Below are 19,613 nucleotides of genomic sequence, written 5' to 3' on the forward strand. Positions count from 1 at the left end.
ACTTTTTGGGCCACTGCACAGTATCTCCCATCTTGTTTAAGGTCCTAATCACACCTGCAGGGTTAACATTGAAACAATATTCATGCAATTTAGGTGGGAGTTTAGGATCTACCCTCCCATCCGAGAATTCTTCCTCAACATCATTGGCTGATCCTTAGTCGAAGCGGGATCGCTGATAAGGCTTGTATCGATGATCTCTCCTGGGGAAGTTGTTGTTCCTTCTTGACGAACGATCTAGCTCGGGAGTCTTTCTTGCATACACGTCCTCCTCGAATCTGACCTGAGCCATTGCCTTGGCTTGCACGTCTTCAAAGGTTGCGTAGGAGTACTTTGTTAACTCCTTATAGAGCTCGCTATGGTCTAGTAAGCCCTTTCTGAATGCCTCAATAGTTGTAGGAGCATCGCACTTATGTATCCCGATCTTCTCCCTGTTGAGGTAATCTCTCAAGGATTCTCCATGCCTTTGTACAACACGGTACAGGTCTGAAGATTGCTTCTCGATCTTCTTGCTGCTAACGAACTAGATCTTGAATAGGTTCACCAATCCTGCAAAAGATCGTTTAGTCCCATTATCTAAATTAATGAACCAAGTTAGAGCTGGACCTGACAGGGTGGCTCCAAAGCCTTTGCACATGATAGCCTCCCTGATGTCTCTTGGGATTGGACTGGTCATCATCTTCTATTTGTAGAGGGACACATGATCATCAGGATCTGTTGTTCCATCGTACATGGCCATATTGGGCGTGCTGAACCTCTTAGGCACTTCTACCATAGCAATCTCTTCTGAGAAGGGTGACTCTATGTAGCCGTCTGCAGCCTCCTCCTCCACGGGCTTTGCCACTCCTGGGATTTTTGCGATCTTGGCCTCGAGAGCTTTGAGGTACTCTTAGACTACCTTCTCTATCTTTCCTTCCTCAGTTTCTTCCTGCTTGATTTTCTTAAAAGTTCCTGCGTCAATAAAGTCTACATCCAGGGGATCATCCTTGCTGTTAGAACCTTTGTCCCCGTTAGTAGGGGTATGAAAAGCTCCAGACATATCAAGCTGCATGGCTACGCTTTCGGTGCTTTTTTTTGGTGTTGACGGTTTTTGACGCAACCGATTGTATTTGACTACGGAGGGCTTCATTTTGTCTGGTTAGGCTGGTAAGCTTAGCTTCAGTTTGGACCTTTTTGGCTAGTAGTGTTTCGATCTGGCGTTTCTGTTGGTCTAGGGTATGACGGAATGCATTCATTCCCTCATTGATTTCAACTATGGTGAAGGGTACTGGTTGTCCAGACATGGTGATTGTCTTGGTTTTTGGTGGATTTGGCAAGTTAATTGATTATCAGCCCCACAGTGGGCGCCAAATTGTTTGGGCAAATCTTAGTAGGTTGATCTAGGAATTTGCTTAGGAATTAAGGGGTATAACGATCAAACCATAAACATCAAATTCGATAACCAAGAACAATAATAAGACAATAAGTAAACGATTATATTAAAAGAGACAGAGTTTAGAGACACAATACTGAGAAAGGTAGGCTCCTTGTTCAGAAAAGACTCAATTCCGAGAGAATAAGCAAGATATTTCGTTTGTATTGATGTATGAGTGAGTGTACATGTCTGTCATAATGTTTAATTATACTATGAGGATATCAGAATATCTTCAAACGGGGGAGATCTCTTTGATTTTATTCTCCTTTCATCGTTCAGCAGGTGTATTCTTGGCAAGTATCTTCCTAATTGATTTTCTGATCTTCTTTGCTATACTTGTGTTACTTGCTTCTTGGTGTATTCTTGAGTTGTTTGGCTGTGCCCTAGGTTTATTGGGTTGCTTAGTGGAACGGGCCTAACAACTATAATCATCAAAGCTCTTAAATAATCGACCATGTAATCAATCTAGCCATAATTGAAAACTACACGTGACATGCTCGTCAAATGATTTTCCATCAAAGTAACATTCTCAATTTTATTTATTTTTATCCAAACGAACTCATTTAATTTAATTATTTTTCTTTTTCAAATCCTTAACAATCCTATTGAGAAGGCGAACCTATTAAGGGAAAGACTGTGTACACCCTTTCCATCCCTCATTCCAATTGAACTATGTAGGAGGTCGAGCTAATGACCTTTAAAAACAAGCGCTTATATAGGAGGTGTAGACACCCAAATGTAAAGATGGGCACGGGCCGTGCCGGCACGGGCTCGGCACGATTCCGGCACGGCCCGGCACGATTCCGGCACGGCACGGCCACCCACCTGTGGGCCGTGGGCCGTGAACAAAAATCTGGGAATCGACACGGGCACGGCACGAAGCACGGCGAGCGGCACGGTGGCCGGCCCGTGGGTCGGCACGCCGGCACGGCACGTGGCACGAGGGCACGGCTCGGCACGACACTCACAATTTTTTTTTATTATATGTATTGTTGTTTTTTTGCTAAATTAATAGAATTATTTATATAAACTTAAAAATAATTAGATAAATAATTTATATAACCTTAATTAAAATAAAGTTGTTCAAAACAAAATACATTAACATTAACATAAACATAAATTAATAACATTATTTATATAAAATTAAGTTGTACTAATATATATATATATATATATATATATATATATCGTTTTTTATTTACATTTTTTATTTAAAAAAAAAGTGGCACGGTCTGGCCCGCGGCACGGCCCGCCAGGCACGTGGGCCGTGCCGTGGGCTGGGGTGTGCCAAATTTAGGCACGGCACGCCCACCACCACGGCACGGTCCGTTGCCCATCTTTACCCAAATGTGTCTCCCCAAAAACCAAACCCAGTGATGAATACCTTTCACGTCATTTGATTATCGAACAAAGTGAAAGTGTGGAAAGTCTAGTGATGAGGATGTTTTTATTAAAATGTCTCTTTTTTTGTTTTTGAAAATATTTCTTTTCTTACTCTATTTATGAATAATAATCAGTCCAATTTGGTTTGTTTCATGGTAAGAGTCCAATAATAGTGTAGTTGGATTGGGCTCGAAAAGAGCTTTCCAATGATATATTATAAGCCCAATTCCGATGAATAATGAGGAAGTTATGGATTATATTAAATTGGGCTCTAAATGATTTTTACACGTGGTCCGATGATCTAGAGGAGGGCCTATTAAATATTATTCCTAAAGTTATTAGGATTGATTTAATCTTCTAGAATATTTAGAAGGTTCTTTTTAATTCTAATGAAATTAAGATTGATAATTATATTTTGAAGAGTTTTATTTTGAATAAAATATGTGATTTGGCACAAATACGATTTTAATCTGCTTAACTCGGAATTAGATGCTTAATCGTATTAAGAAGATGATTCCGCGTACAAAGCGTGTTTTAATTTTGACTTAACGCGAGACGACAAAGCTGTCGCCTGGCGCTGCTCCTGTCGTCTGGCGCTAACTCCTGTCATTGGCGACATAAGGTATTTTATTCCGAATGGGACTTGATTTGATTCCGTGCTATTTTTCCTATAAATAGGGGTCGTATCTCCTTTGTTTTCATTTATCAATTAACAATCATTATTATCAATCATCTCTCTATTCTCTTCTCTTTCTAAAAAAGCTAGAAACTTCTTCTCTCTATTCTTTTTCTAAACCTTCCCTCTCTCAAAATTCCACGTACATTATCTCTAGACACACCTAGCCAAGTTCGAAGTTGCCTTCGTCCTAGACGTGAAAGGTTATATTTATGAGGGTTTGGTCCAAAATTCCTATTTTAATTATTTAATTAATTGTTTGATTTATTATTTTCCTTGAAGTTATTAACGCGTGTATTTTGTTATTAGAAAGAGATACGAGGCATCCAAGTAAGTAATTTAATAGTTATTTTGATATAAAAATCATGCTTAGGTTATTTTGTTAATTCCTAGTATCATGTTAGGGTGTTTTGTTGCTTCCTAGTATCATGTTTAGGGTTAACTAAAATTTCTAATATCATGTATATTATTATGATGCTTCCTATTTCTTTCCTAATATCATGTTAAGGATAAAGCTTTGATCTTTAATGTTTAGTGACATGCTAGGGTTTGTTATTAATCTTGTTAGTATCATGCATAGGATCTTGCTATTATTATTATGTTTTATTGATATTATTGATGAGGATTGTTATTATGTTGCTTGATATTTTTATTGTTATTGCTTGATCACGCCTTTTATGTAGGTTTAAAGGGAATTTGTACTTGTAATCACGCTTAATAAGATAATTAATAATCTTGTTTAGGTTAATATGGTTATAATTCAAGTGATCACCAATAATAGATTTGCTTGTACATTAAATTTAACCAACATAGATAAACAGGTTTAGGGTTAACCTATTGATTGTATGTTAGTCAGAAAGCACACATTAATACGAGAAGAATAAAGTAGAGGCCTATTTAGGGCAGGTTCAATCTCTTTTAGGTTGGATTTGTACCTTCATTCCCGAACTTCCAGTCATGGTTCAAGACCTATTGGAGTTAACGATCTCCTGGATTGTTAAGGGGTGTAACCTTCACCCTGTGAACGGTTTACAAGTTCCTAAAACTTGTTGGCGACTCTTTTGCTCTATCTTCCTTTCCTTTGGATGCCACTATGCTTAAGTGTATGATCATAGTGGGGCTCAAGTGTGGGATGCTTGAAATATTCCCTACAGTTTTTTGGCAACCTATTTTCATTCACTAATCCTTTTTTTTCTATATATATAAATCAGAAAATAAACCAAAACCCAAATTTTTTTTTGCATTTTATTTAGTTTAGTATAGTTTAGTTTATAATTTTCTGTTTTTATTTAAAAGTTTAGTCTTTTTATTTGACTTTATTAATAGTAGTCTTTATTTTATTTCTTTTGTTTAGTAGTAGTTTCTAACTTGTGTGCTTAGGTGTTTGATGTTTTTAGGTGGATTTCAACTTGTAATTGAAGAGCATTTGTTATTGTGATGGTGTGTGGTGATCTAAGTTGAGGAATTGCAACAAAAGCATAAAAAAATATAGCTCAAAATCTGCAGTCTTTCTCAGCTCAAAATTACAGCACCTATGCAGTACATTACAACCCCAAGCATCAAATTTTCATCTTATCACAGACACATCTGCACTATTGGTGCAGTTTGAAGCCACAAATCTGCAGCCCTGTTACTCAAGGAACACGAAACAGGGGGAAGCACGCAAGGAAGAAACATCTGCATTCGAAGTGCAGTTTTGAGCTCCCAACTGCAGCCCGCAATTCAGCCCAGAATGCAGAAAAAAGGGAAAATGAGAGAAAGAAAGAAGGGAAACGTAAACTGCACACAACACCACACTTCTCCTCTATTTTCCTCCTTGAATTTCAGCCTTGTTCATCAAAAATCTCAGTCCATTGCACGCATTATGTGAATTATTTGTGGCCGAATTGTTCGCTCCAATTGTTCGAACTACATTCAATAATAAGGTTTCAACTCATTTTTTGTTATTTGAGACGAACACTACAAGAGAGGAGAGGGGTTAATTGTATGTGAGTTCCTAGTGGCTACTTTTGCGGAATATAAAAACAGAATGTAAAGGAACTTGCAATGCACACAGTATTTTACGAGAAAACCTTCCAGGTCCAAGCTAAAAGTAAAACCTCGACCCTCTAAGAGATTTCCAAAACCAAACCAATCCACTATAATAAGGCAAATTCACAAGTTACAACCTGTTGTACTTAGATTTTTACTCACAAGTTTTAGATTGAACTTGCTACATAATAGAACCCTATTCTACCCAATCCAAGTCCCTGACTTAGATTCACTCGCACTTCCTAAGTACTCTCACTCAGCTTCAACCTAGAAGCTTACACAACTGTATGCAAAGATGTAAATCACACACACACACACACATCTAAGAACCCAACCAATACAAATAATTGATCTCTAGTATATGAAAGGTAAGATACACATGAAATCCGAAACTAATATGACAAGGAATGAACTTGGAAAACTTACACTCTTAAGCACTCTTCGAATTCTTTACGCATAAACTCACAGAAAATATGAAATGTGTTTACTACAATTTATATAAGACTAACTCATATAGAAATTAGGGTTTTCAAAAGATAATTATGTTATTTTACCAAAATCACAAAATACGGTTTCATGTAAATCTTTTTAGAAGAGAATCTTTTTAGAAAAACTTATCAAAGATAAATTATGAAGATAATAATATCTTTTAGAAAATCCGGATTTTATGAAATAAAATCATTTTAATAAATCTTTTCCCAAAACTTATCATCTTTAAATCTTTCCTAATTTAAGCTTGCCAAGCTTTTTGTCACGTTTCTAATAAATCTCATGTGTATACTTGCCAAACATATTTATAGCAATTCTAAAGAATAAAAACTTAACAAAACTAAATTGCTCCGTCAATTATTGCATTCTAGGATACTTGGGCTTCACGCAGTCCAGGACTATTAAATTCCTGCTGTCACTTGACTTCCAGTTCTAAACTGAAACTTCGCAGGCCAAGTTCTTATGAATTGAAACTTGCTGTCTTCAACGCAGGCCAAGTTGAGCTTCTCAACTTGCTGTCTTCATGTTCCTGTTAGGGAACTCAGTTAGTTCCTGGTTGGAACTCTTTTTCTATCTTCTTTAATTTTTCTTGAAATCTCTTCGAGTCTTCATAGTTAGGTTACTCTTCCACTTCCAAAGTCTACTTCAACTTCTAATTTCAACACTTAGAGAAATCTTATTAATTGAAGTTTGCTAGTTTATATTCATCATAATCAAAACTCTTAAGCCTCAACAATTTTTCCCTTTTTGATGATGACAAATTTTAGCAAACTTCTAAAGAAAGTTAAATCACATAGAAGGACATATTTTTGTATTTTTGTTTATTGACAGAAAAATAAACATAGACAAAAATAAAAAACAAACACACAAAAATAAACCTAAACAAAAATCACTGAAATAGAACAAAAATAGAATAAAACATAAACTTAAACTATAAAACTAATTAAACACAGCATCAGAGAAACTTCTGATACTTTATCAACTGGAACCCAGAACAACTTCAGCCTTCAAGTTTGCTTCCTCTTTTCCCCCTTTTGGCATTATCAAAATGTCCTGCACTTTAAGTTATTAAGCATCTAGCCACAACCCCACAAGCAATTCATCGAGTGTGGAAAATTGAAGGCAGCGTTGCTAAATCCCCTTTAGTCAGTTCCACTTTCCTGCACTTGCTTTCATTATACAAAACACACATGTATAGACGAAGTTCCAAACATTCAATTAAAACTAAAAGATAATCCTGCTTAATTTGATTACAAACTAGAATATTTCAAATTTTTTCACAAAACAAAAACTGAAAATTTTTCATGACTAAGACAGCAAGAGGAAAAGATGAAATTGAGGCTAGGCTAGGATATGATAGGCTAAGGTTAAGATAGGCTAGAGAGATATAAACTGGATTAACTCTAAAGGAACTCTAGGATCTTCTTGTTATCCTCCTTTTAGTGCTCGATGCATGCTTCCAGTTTATCTTCCAAGTTCTTGATAGCCTTTTGAAACTTCACCTTCTGTTCCCTGAGACTCTTCTCAAGACCCTATACTGCTCTCTCCAGCTTCTGAATTTTTCCTGTAGCCTCTTTGAGTTTCCTTTTTGCAACTTCAGCTCTGTCAGATAGCTCAGCAACCTGCCCTGCCATCACTTTTTCATCTTCCTCATCCAATTCCAGAGGCTTCTCCATGCTGGTCTATGGTAGGGAACTGGCTGACAACCTCCTACTCTTCCTTAAAGGCTCCTCAAGAACTGCCTTCTCTTTCTTTTTCTTCTCCTCCACTCTCCTCAATGTTCCATTCACCACCTCCAGGCTTATCCCCAAGAGAGTTTCCCCATTAATCACATTCCCTGGTTTCTCCTTCAAACCTCCATATTCTCCTTTATGCTTGACACCCAAGCTTTCAAACAGAGTGGATAAAATTGCTCCATAACCCACTTTATTCTTATTAGGAACAGAGTGAGCTAAATGTTGATACATGAGTGAAGGAAAATTGATTTTTATCTTCTTAGCCAAACAGAATATCACAATCATATCCATCAAACATGCTTCCCCTTTTTTCTGTGTTCTTGGCAGAATTGTTTTTCTAACTAAATTAAACAACAATTTGTTTAAGGGGCTCAGATCATTATGACTCATAACATTCTTCCCCCTCTTTCCTCCTAGAAATTCAACTATATCACCTCCCAGAAAGTTCCCAACCTTCACACTCGATTTTCCTTTAACATACATCTCATAACCCTTAGTTGGAACTTTTAGAATAGTTCCCAGGGTTTCTACATCAAATTCAATTTTAATTTCATTTAATTCGCTAGAAATTACTCCTTGTTTCACTTGAAAATGTTTACAGAATTAATTCATTGCCAATGGGTACATGCAATTGTTGGATGCTTCAACCAGTAAATGTTCCCAACCTTGAAATTTAATCAAATATAAGAATTCTAAAAACCTAGATTTCCTACACCAAGATTAATCAATTCTGTGACCAACTACATACCTCTCTGCTTGTGCTTCGAGTTCTATTTGGTCAGTAGTCTCCTCCTCCATAAGATCATCTTCTCCTTCTGACTCAACTGTTCTAGCTACAAAATCCTCAACTTCCTTTATGTGTTCCTCAATTGACTTTGAATTTTCTTTTTGAATTTTCTTTTCTTTCTTTCCAGGCTCTTAGTCTTTTGAGAATTTTGGAAGATTCTACTTCCTCAACTACTGATGATTTCTCTTTAGGGTTTTTCTTTGAAGTGGATGAAGTTGGAGCACTTTTGACTTGATTTTTCTCGGGTTCTTGATATGACACCATGGCTAAGGGTGAAATTTCTTCAGGTTTGGATTTTTTAGTGTTTCGAGAGTGTTCTGAAGATTCGATGGAAGTGATGATTGCCATTGTTTCAAGGTTTAGGGGTTTTGAAGAAGTTGATGGTTTTTAATGAGTAGTTTAATTTGATTTGACAGTGGAGTAAGATAGGTGGGTGAAAGATGCTTTTATTTTAAATGAAGCGGTGTGAGATATTTGAAGAGTTTTTACTGCTTAGTCATGTAATTGAACAAATTCAATTAATTTTCAAAATTTAAACAGGATATTTTCCAAAAATTTTCTTCTTTCCAAATTCAATTAATTTCCAAAAAGATTTTAATTACAAAAAAAAGAAAAAGAACACGTATTTGGAACACGCTTTCTACACACATGCAATGGACATTACTATTTACACACGCAATTGAGTGTTTGTGAACTAACCTCTAGGAATTCAACAATGGTGACACTTCAGCTATGTTTAGCACACTATAATTGTGCTAGATGCCTTATTTTTGCTCTTTTTACATTATTTCTTATTTTGCCATATCTTGGAACTTCAGAAGCAATCAAGTCAGCTTGATCATCCCAAGTTCCAATCTCAATTTCTCAAATCTTTCTCTATTCAAGGGCTAGGTTAGAATATCTACAATTTGACTTTCAGTAGGACAAAATTCTAACTTAATATTCCCTTGGTCCACATTGTCTTTTAGAAAGTGATACCTAATGTGGATATGCTTGACCTTTGAATGTTGAACTGGATCTTTAGAAATACATATAGCACTAGTATTGTCACAATAAATAGGAACACATCCAAATAAAATGTCAAGATCTCTAACCTGTTGCTTAATCCATAACATTTTAGAACAACAAGCTGCTGCAGCTACATATTCAGCTTCAGTTGTGGACAATGTAGTTGTGTTTTGCTTCTTGGAACCCCAAGAAACTAAACAAGGTCCTAGAAACTGTGCCATACCTGAAGTGCTTTTTCTATTAACCAAATCACCTGCATAATCAGCGTCAGTAAAGCCATTTAAATCAAATGAGTCATTTCTAGGATAGAAGAGACCCAAGTCATCAGTTCCTTTCAAGGAACGAAGGATTCTCTTTACTTCTTTCAGGTGAAACTCCTTTAGATTAGCTTGGAACCCGGCACATAAACCTACACTAAAAGATATGTCAGGTCTACTAGCAAATAAGTAAAGTGGGGAGCCAATCATACATTCTTGTAGCTAAACCCATAGGAGTTTTATTGGTTTTTGAATTATCAAGCTTGTATTTCTTTATCAGTTCCTTTATGAACTTCTATTGATAGATCATGGTACCTTCCTTAGTTTTCTTGATTTGCAAACCAAGAAAGAAATTTAATTCTCCCATCAAGCTCATCTCAAATTCTCCACACATAAGGTCATCAAAGTACTTACACAGAGATTCATTAGTTACAATAAATAATATATCATCAAGATAATTTTGTACAACTAAGATATCATTTTCATTTGATTTTAAAAGCAATGTTTTATCAATCTTGCCACGTTTAAAATCATTCTGCAAAAGGAACTTCAATAATCTTTCATACCATGCTTTAGGAGCTTGCTTAAGTCCATAAAGGGCTTTGTCAAGCTTGTAAACATGGTCAGGAAACTCTGGATTTTCAAATCCAGGAGGTTGTTCCACATAGACGTTTTCTTTCAGTAATCCGTTCAAAAATGCACATTTTATGTCCATCTGGTACAACCTAAATTCCATATAAGCAGCAAAAGCAATAAGTAAGCGTATAGCCTCTAACCTGGCTACTGGTGCTTCATAGTCAATTCCTTCCTGTTGACTGAAACCTTGTAAACTAGTCTTGCTTTGTTCCGAACAATAATACCAGGCTCATCTGATTTGTTTCTGAATACCCATTTTAGTCCAACTGTCTTTTGATTAACTGGTCTCGGTTCCAAATGCCAAACTTTATTTCTTTCAAACTCATTTAGCTAAGCTTGCATAGCTTTAATCCAGTAAGCGTCAATTAAAGCTTCAACATAGTTCCTAGGTTCCATGGAGGATAGGAATGTAATACCCCGTATTTTTATACGTATTTTATTTTAAATAAGTATTTTGTGGGGCATTTAAATAATTTAAAATGAATTATTTATGACATTTTAATTATTTATTTTAAATAAGCTTGGAAATATTTTATAAAAGGAAAGTTTTATTTAATTAATTATTTTATTAAGTGGGGATTTAATTTAGGAAAGTTTTATTATAGTAAAGTTTTATTAGGAAAGGGATTAGGAAATATTAAAAAAGGGAAAGTCTAGGTAAGAAAGGTTCCTAGAGAAAGGGGTATAAATATTCAACACTTGGGCAAATTAAAATTTTCCTAGAGTGGAGAATACCCAAGGTAAACTTTCTCTCCCTTCTCCTTTATTTTTCTTTCTTTTTCCCGTTCCCCTTTTTTTTCGGCACTTGGGCAAATTAAACATATGGGGGGAGTTATGGGGTTTTATATTTAACTATAACTTCTACTGGGAGTACAGGATGCTGTATTATTATGCGTAGGAATTCCGCCACTTACGAGTGGTCTTTTAACTAGCACAGTTAGCTCCTGTGTTAGTACCCCTTTATTGGGGCACGTTAAGGGGGAAACCCGTTCAATACGTAATCATTAATTATTTAGTTATTTAGTTGAGAAGTCTTGTTGTATGTTGTGTGCTTGTAAACAGGTGCATCGAGGTAAGTTGTGTGTGATAGGTGAAAGCATGTTAGTGTGTTTAACTACGCTTATGTACTCAGCTTTGCAGATTGTGTGTTTGTTGGCCTTGTCTTTACCTTGGCCCTATGATGACCCATTTTTAATGGAGAGTAGTGGAAACAAGTAGAGAGAAGTTTTTCAGGTGCTGAACCATATTCATGATGGGCATGAGTGAAGAGCGAATCATGCTAGTTTCCATAAGTTTATGATGTGTTATTGCTTTCATTATTTTATTATGCTATGTTTGTGAGACTGACACAAAGGTTTTGATTTTGGTTCGATTTTGTTAAGGGCCTACAATGGTTCCAAGTTATAGGTTGACTTTGTTTTACTTTGTTTGACTTTACTCTCGTTGGTTGAGTTTAAGTTGAGTCGTTTTGAATGTTTTTAAAAGATAGTCTTCCGCTGTGTGTCTTTGATAGTTGCCTTAGCCGTTTTTACGGTGTCGGTAATGTCTTAAATTTTCCTATTTTGAGTTTAAACAGGGTAAAACAGGTATTTTAAAAGAAAGGAATTTCTAGGGTGTTACAAAGTGGTATGTGGGAGCTTTGGTTGAGATTTTATTACCATTAAAGCCAAAAACGTGTTTTAAAGTGTTTTGTTTTAAACTTGGTCAAGTACTTATTTATTTGTGGATTTCTAAAAAGAGTTATTTTATTTAATTTTTTTTGATTAAATTAAAAATCCGAAATATTTTTTTTATAACAGAGGTCCGAAATATTATTTTTTTATTAGGGGAGGTCCGAAATTTTTTTTCTTTATTATTAAAGGTGTCCGAATTTTTTTTTTTTTTTGGGGGGGGGGGGGGCGAAATTTTTTTTTTTTGTCTTTTTTATTCTTATTTCCGAAAATTTTATTTAAGAAGAGTCAAAAATATATATATTTTTTAAGTTTGTTTATTTTTCAGGAAAGCAAGGATTGAGGTAAGTATTATGTGTTAAAAGCTTTTAAAAGCATGTTGGTGAGATTGGGTAGGAAAGAATTTGGGCATATAAGTTAGAAATAATCATGTTCTTGTATGCATTAATATTTAGGTTGTGAATTTTAATCATGTGAATGGATTGCTTGTGAGCATGTAATTATGTGATTAGAAATAAGAAAATTGTTTGATTGAACATTGAACCTAATTCATGCAAGAACTATATTATTTTGTTTTCTTTGGGAAAGGGAATTCTTTTTCTAAGTCTTTTCCTTTACAGGGCCGATTCTTCCTAACAAATTCACTCAAATTGGCACTCTCATTAAGAAAAACAATGAACATCCCTACGATTACATAGAAAAGATTCGCTATTTCTGTTCCTACACGAGCAATGTCCTAAGGGACAGGATTTATGATAATCCCGACCATATTTCAGCTATGATTGTTCATTGCCTTCCGAATGAGCCTCCTTATCTCGCCGTCAAAGAAAAATTTTCTGATTTTTATCTTCCAGGGGACATCCCAAACTATCATAAGCATAAGGATTATTTTGGACAATGGTACCCAGACTACAGATTTTTCATTACCTACCTCATAAGGGTCGAGAAAGCCCATTGTCAACGTTTGCACATTCCATACCCTGACTACGATTATGACAATCCAGTTCAGTCAGGGAGTTCTTCTTCTTCTTCTTCTCAGAGTGACCAAGCAGAAAATGGATAGCAAGGTGAAGGAGATAGTTCCCTGATGGAAATTTCTAACCCAAATCCACCTCCACCTCCAATTATAATAGATATTTCATCTGATGAGGAGGAAGAGGGAAAGTTCATGCAAGTAGAACCTGAACCAGAGTCACCTAAACCCATGGAGGAGACAAATGATCCTGAGTTCGATCCTAGAAGCTACAAACAGTCCTTTGATAAGAGGGATAACATTCGAAAAGATTAGATTTTTTATGGTTTCTTTTCATTAAGGATTCTTAATTTAATTTTCAGTTTATCATTCCTTTTAGTTTTAAAAGTAATAAGTGGCACGACCATAGTGAGTAAGTGAGCTTATGTAATGCATAAGTTTTTGGAACTCATTTTTATTTCAGTAATTCTATTTTATTTCATTATAATTAATAAAATTCTATTTATTTCCTTGACAATTAATTTATTTTATTGACAAATAATTCATTTCACTTCCCAAAATTGTTCATTTCATATCAATGCTCCAATGAGCCAAACTTCGATCAATTCATAGATGACATATTGGTGTATTCAAAGAGCAAAGAGGAGCATGTAAAACACCTAAAGGTAATTCTACAAACACTAAGAGGAAACAACCTTAATGCAAAGTTCTCTAAGTGTGAATTCTGGTTGGAGAAGGTAGCAATCTTAGGTCATCTTGTGTCTAAGGATGGAGTGGAAGTAGATCCAGCAAAGATCGAAGCGGTGAAAGGTTGGCCTACGCCCAAAACAGTATCTGATGTTCGGAGTTTCTTAGGTTTAGCAAGGTATTATAGGCGTTTTGTGAAGGATTTTTCAAAGATTGCTAAACCTATGACTACTCTAATGAAGAAGGACAAAAAGTTTGAGTGGGATGATAAGTGTGAGGAAGCATTCCAACTTTTAAAACAGAAGCTGATTACAGCACCGGTGCTTACACTACCAGACGATAGTGGAATCTATGATGTGTATAGTGATGCATCCAAGAATGGCTTGGGATGTGTGCTTATGCAAAATGGAAAGGTGATTGCATATGCATCAAGGCAGTTAAAGACTCATGAAGTAAATTACCCAACCATGATTTGGAATTAGCTGTAATCATATTTGCACTAAAGATTTGGCGGCATTACTTATATGGAGTGAAATGTAGGATTTACACAGACCATAAAAGTTTGAAATACATTTTCACTCAAAAGGATTTAAACTCTCGCCAAAGGAGATGGTTGAAGTATACGACGGATTATGACTTGGACATACAGTATCATGAAGGGAAAGTAAATGTAGTTGCAGATGCTCTAAGTCGTAAGACTAGTCACGGATTGAATACTTTAGTAGTGGATAATGAGTTATGTAGAGAGATGAGGAAAATGAATTTAGAAGTTGTAGAATGGGGAGTACCAGCAGCCATACTTGCGAACCTGACTATCCAACCAACGATATTCGATGAAATAAGGAAAATCAGGCAGGAGATGTGAAGTTGGATAGGATTCGCGAGAAAATAAATTAAGGCAAAGCTACATATTTCAAAATTTATGACGATGGGAGTTTAAGGTACAAAGGTCGATGGTGCGTACCACAGAAATGTGAAGAATTTAAAAGGAAGTTAATGGAAGAGGGTCACAATACACCTTACTTAGTGCACCTAGGAGGGGACAAGCTATACAAGGATTTGAAAAAGGTGTATTGGTGTCCTAGAATGAAGAATGAAGTTGCGGAATTTGTAGCAAAGTGTTTGACCTGTCAAAAGGTGAAGATAGAGCACAAGAGACCTCAAGGGACTGTGCAATCATTAGAATTTCCTAGATGGAAGTAGGATTGTATTTCAATGGATTTTGTGACTTGCCTTCCAAAGTCAAAGAGTGGAAATGACACCATTTGGGTAGTGGTGGACAGACTTACAAAATCTGCAGTGTTCATACCAATGAAGGAGACTTGGAAGATGGAGCAACTTGCAAAAGCTTACATAAAAAATGTTGTGAGGTTACATGGAGTTCCAAAAGATATTGTGTCTGATAGAGATTCTAGGTTTCTTTCAAAATTCTGGAAAAGTGTACAGGAAAACTTTGGTACAACACTTAAGAAGAGTACAGCGTTTCACCCTGCCACAGATGGACAAACTAAAAGAACCATTCAAACCTTGGAGGACATGTTGAGAGCTTGTGTTATAGACTTCCAAGGAGGATGGGAAGATAGCTTGGATTTGATAGAATTTTCCTATAATAATAGTTATCATGCGAGCATAAGAATGAGAGAAAGTGTCGTAGTCCCATTTGTTGGAACGGCATAAGTGAAACAATGATTCTAGGGCCTCAAATGATTGAGGATACAATGAAGCAAGTAAAGTAAATTCAAGCTAAAATTCAAGCAGCTCAAGATCGCCAAAAGAGCTACGCAGATTTGAAGCGTAGAGAAGAAGAGTTTGAAGTAGGAGATAAAGTAGGGGTGTCAAATGGATCAGGTTAGGTTGGGTTCGTGTTCGGGTCAGCTACCTCCCAACCCAAACCTGATCCATTTAATTTTTCGAGTTGAAAACTTGAACCTGAACCTGATATTTTCGGGTTCGGGTCAACCTGAAAATATCCCGCTTAACCTGTTTTTTTTTTTTTTTTTGTTTAAATCAGGTATATTCTCTAAGTTTTGTTAGTATAATTTTTTTTTTAAATATTGGTTTTTGTAAATATTAAGACCAAAAACAATTTAATCCCACCATATATTAATGTTGCTTCAAGTAAATGATTCAACAGGAACTGATATCCACATCAAGCAATTGAAGCCTTTTAGCTTGACAAAAATAAAATGGAGAAAATTTTCAAAACAGAAAATTAGAATATGGAACTATAGAATTTAAGGAGGAAAAACAAGGATAGAGAAGAGTTGAAACTTGAAGGTGGTGGAGGCGTGGAAGCGGTAGTGCGGTAGGGCGATGAACATTGCACATATACTTGAAACTTGAGAAGTTGAAAGTTAAAGATGAGTGAGAAAATTTGAGATTAGAGAAAAAGAAATGAAGAAAGAGTGTTGAATGTGGAGTTCAACGGCTGAATAGTAACTCTAAAGAGATTATTTAGGGTTTTACCTTTTATTGGGCATAAATTTTTGGCTTGGTGTTTGGGCCGATTCAATACTTGACTTCAACTTTAGGTGTTTTTTTTTAAAATGTTTTTATTATTGGACCCAATTTATTTTTTCGGGCTATGTGGGTCATTTTCTGGTTGGAAATTTCAACCTTAACCTAACCCATTTAATTTCAGGGGGGTTCGTGTTGACCCATTTAAGATTTCGGGTCAAAAATCTCAACCCTAACCTGCTATTTTCAGGTCGGGTTATCGGGTCGGGTCAAGTTTTACCAGCCGTATGATAAAGTGTTGTTAAAGGTGTCACTAATGAAGGGAGTGATGAGGTTTGGAAAGAAGGGAAAGCTTAGTCCAAAGTATATTAGTCCATATGAGATACTACAAAGAATAAACAAAGTAGCCTATAGGTTGGCCTTACCTATGGAGCTAAGCAAAGTGCACGATGTATTTCATTTGTCTCAATTGAGAAGATATATCCCTGATAAGTCTCCTGTATTACAACCTGAAACCATTGAGTTAGACCAAAGCTTAACCTATGAGGAAAGACCTGTCAAGATTCTTGACAGTAAAGTGCATAGTACACGCAATAAGAATTTAAGATTGTGAAAGTGCTATGGTCTAACCAAGAATATGAGGAAGCCACTTGGGAAGCCGAGGATGAAATGAAAAAGAAATAATTTGAGTTGTTTCAGGTATGTTGAGTTATGGGGACGTAACTCATTTTCTTTAGGGGGTAGAATGCGGTAGAATTTCGCGCTTTTTCCCTATATTTTTGGTTATTTTTGTGCTTTTTGCACAATTTTAACGAGTGTGTTTGAGTAATTGTGTTCTCAAAGAGACACAAAAAGGTAAAGGTATGACAAAAAGTACAACAATATTATACAAAGTGAGGAAAAAGTTTGAATTTCGTTTACCAAAGTTTCGGGACGAAACTTCTTTTAAGGGGAGTAGACTGTAATACCCCGTATTTTTATACGTATTTTATTTTAAAATAAGTATTTTGTGGGGTATTTAAATAATTTGAAATGAATTATTTATGACATATTAATTATTTATTTTAAATAAGCTTGGAAATATTTTATAAAAGGAAAGTTTTATTTAATTAGTTATTTTATTAAGTGGGGATTTAATTTAGGAAAGTTTTATTTTAGTAAAGTTTTATTAGGAAAGGGATTAGGAAAGATTAAAAAAGGGAAAGTCTAGGTAAGAAAGGTTTCTAGAAAAAGGAGTATATATATTCAACACTTGGGCAAATTAAACTTTTCCTAAAGTGGAGAATACCCAAGGTAAACTTTCTCTCCCTTCTCCTTTATTTTTCTTTCTTTTTCCCTTTCCCCCACCATCAGCAGCGACGGCGCCACCAGCAGCTGGTTGTGGTGTCGTGCTGCTGTCTAGCCTCCTCTTTTCGAAAAAAAATATTATTCTTTTTATTTTTCTTTTGTTTAAATCCTAGATCTAAATTATAAATTATGAGTTTTGTGATGATTTTATGATGATTGATATTAAGTATGGTGCAAATTAATTTTCTGATTTTAATTCTAATTAAAAAGCCCCAATTTTAAAACCCTAGATTCATATATAATTGATTATTGAAGGAATATGATTTAGGGTAGTTTAAACCTTTAATTTAAGGGTTTTAAAGTATAATTACAGCAAGTTTTTATTATTAATATTGCTAGAATTTTTGGTAGTATGCTAAAAATTAAGTTTCTTGAAAGAATTTTAACTACCCATTAATTGGGATTAAAGTATGAAGTTTTAAATAAATTTTCAGCTTGTTTTAATTAAATTATGAGTGGTTTAATATGAGTATATATTGCTGGAAATTTGTGTCGAGTAGATTTTAATGCCATATTATGATTTTGGTTTGTAGGAGACTTTGAAGTGAGTGATTTATATTAATCGTGGGGATTTTAAGATCGTATTCAAGGTACGTTTGCGTACTTAGCATATTTTTGATGATGTAGTAACATGCTAGGCTTGATTATTTAATCCCAAGTAGTGTCATGCTAGATTATGATTGAAAATTGTGATTTGGTTGATATTGGTGATTGAATTATGAAGCATGATTTATTTGTGATGGATTAATGATTTGAAATTAATCGTTTGGTATGTTGAATATGAACCATACTTTTATTTATGGCATGATAGAAAGCATGTTTAATTAAATTAATGGCATGATAGAAAGCATGTTTAATTAAACTAAATGTTAAAGCATGTTTAATTAAACTAAATGTTTAATTTGGTTTGGAATATTAAAAGGGAATTTTTTATGGTTCACATAATTTTTATTGATGCTATAAGCATGAGAAAGGAGCTATTCAAGTATCTTTGTACACGAGGATTAAATTATATTTTGGTGCCTTAGTGCACTTAAGGTGTTCCTAACACCGAGGGATAGGATTCGTGGCGCATTAAGCGTTTAAGGTGTCTTTGACACCAAGGTAAATTTAAAAAGGGTTCAACATTAAATATTATGTGGTCACTAATTATTCATGAATTAAATTGGAATGTTTAATTGTTTGAATAATTATTATGATTGAATGAATATGGTTTAAAAGTCATCACCAAGTTTAATAATATGTAAATAACGTAAAGTGAAAGAGATTACGCACCAAAACTCTTGGAACGTATATACCTTGAGTATGAACATATGGGGGAGTTATGGGGTTTTATATTTAACCATAACTTCTACTAGGAGTACAGGACGCTGTTATTATTATGCGCAGGAATTCCGCCACTTACGAGTGGTTCTTTTATACTGGCACGGTTAGCTCCCGTGTTAGTACCCCTTTATTGGGGCAGGTAGGGGGGAAACCCGTTCAATGCGTAATCAATACTAAATAAATTATTTAGTTACTTAGTTGAGAAGTCTTGTTGTATGTTGTGTGCTTGTAAACAGGTGCATCGAGGTAAGTTGTGTGTGATAGGTGAAAGCATGTTAGTGTGTTTAACTACGCTTTCTACTTAGCGTTGCTGATTGTGTGTTTGTTGGCCTTATCTTTACCTTGGCCCTATGATGACCCATTTTTAATGGAGAGTAGTGGAAACAAGTAGAGAGAAGTTTTTCAGGTGATGAACCATATTCATGATGGGCATGAGTGAAGAGCGAATCATGCTAGTTTCCATACGTTTATGATGTTTTATTGCTTTCATTATTTTATTACACTATATTTGTGAGACTAACACAAAGGTTTTGAATTTGGTTCGGTTTTGTTAAGGGCCTACAATGGTTCCAAGTTATAGGTTGACTTTGTTTTACTTTGTTTGACTTTACTTTCGTTGGTTGACTTCTAAGTTGAGTCGTTTTGAATGTTTTTAAAAGATAGTCTTCCGCTGTGTGTCTTTGATAGTTGCCTTAGCCGTTTTCACGGTGGCGGTAATGTCTTAGATTTTGCTATTTTG

Source organism: Chenopodium album, chromosome 18, assembly GCF_948465745.1.
Source record: "Chenopodium album chromosome 18, dcCheAlbu1.1, whole genome shotgun sequence".
In the NCBI taxonomy this organism is placed as follows: domain Eukaryota; kingdom Viridiplantae; phylum Streptophyta; class Magnoliopsida; order Caryophyllales; family Amaranthaceae; genus Chenopodium; species Chenopodium album.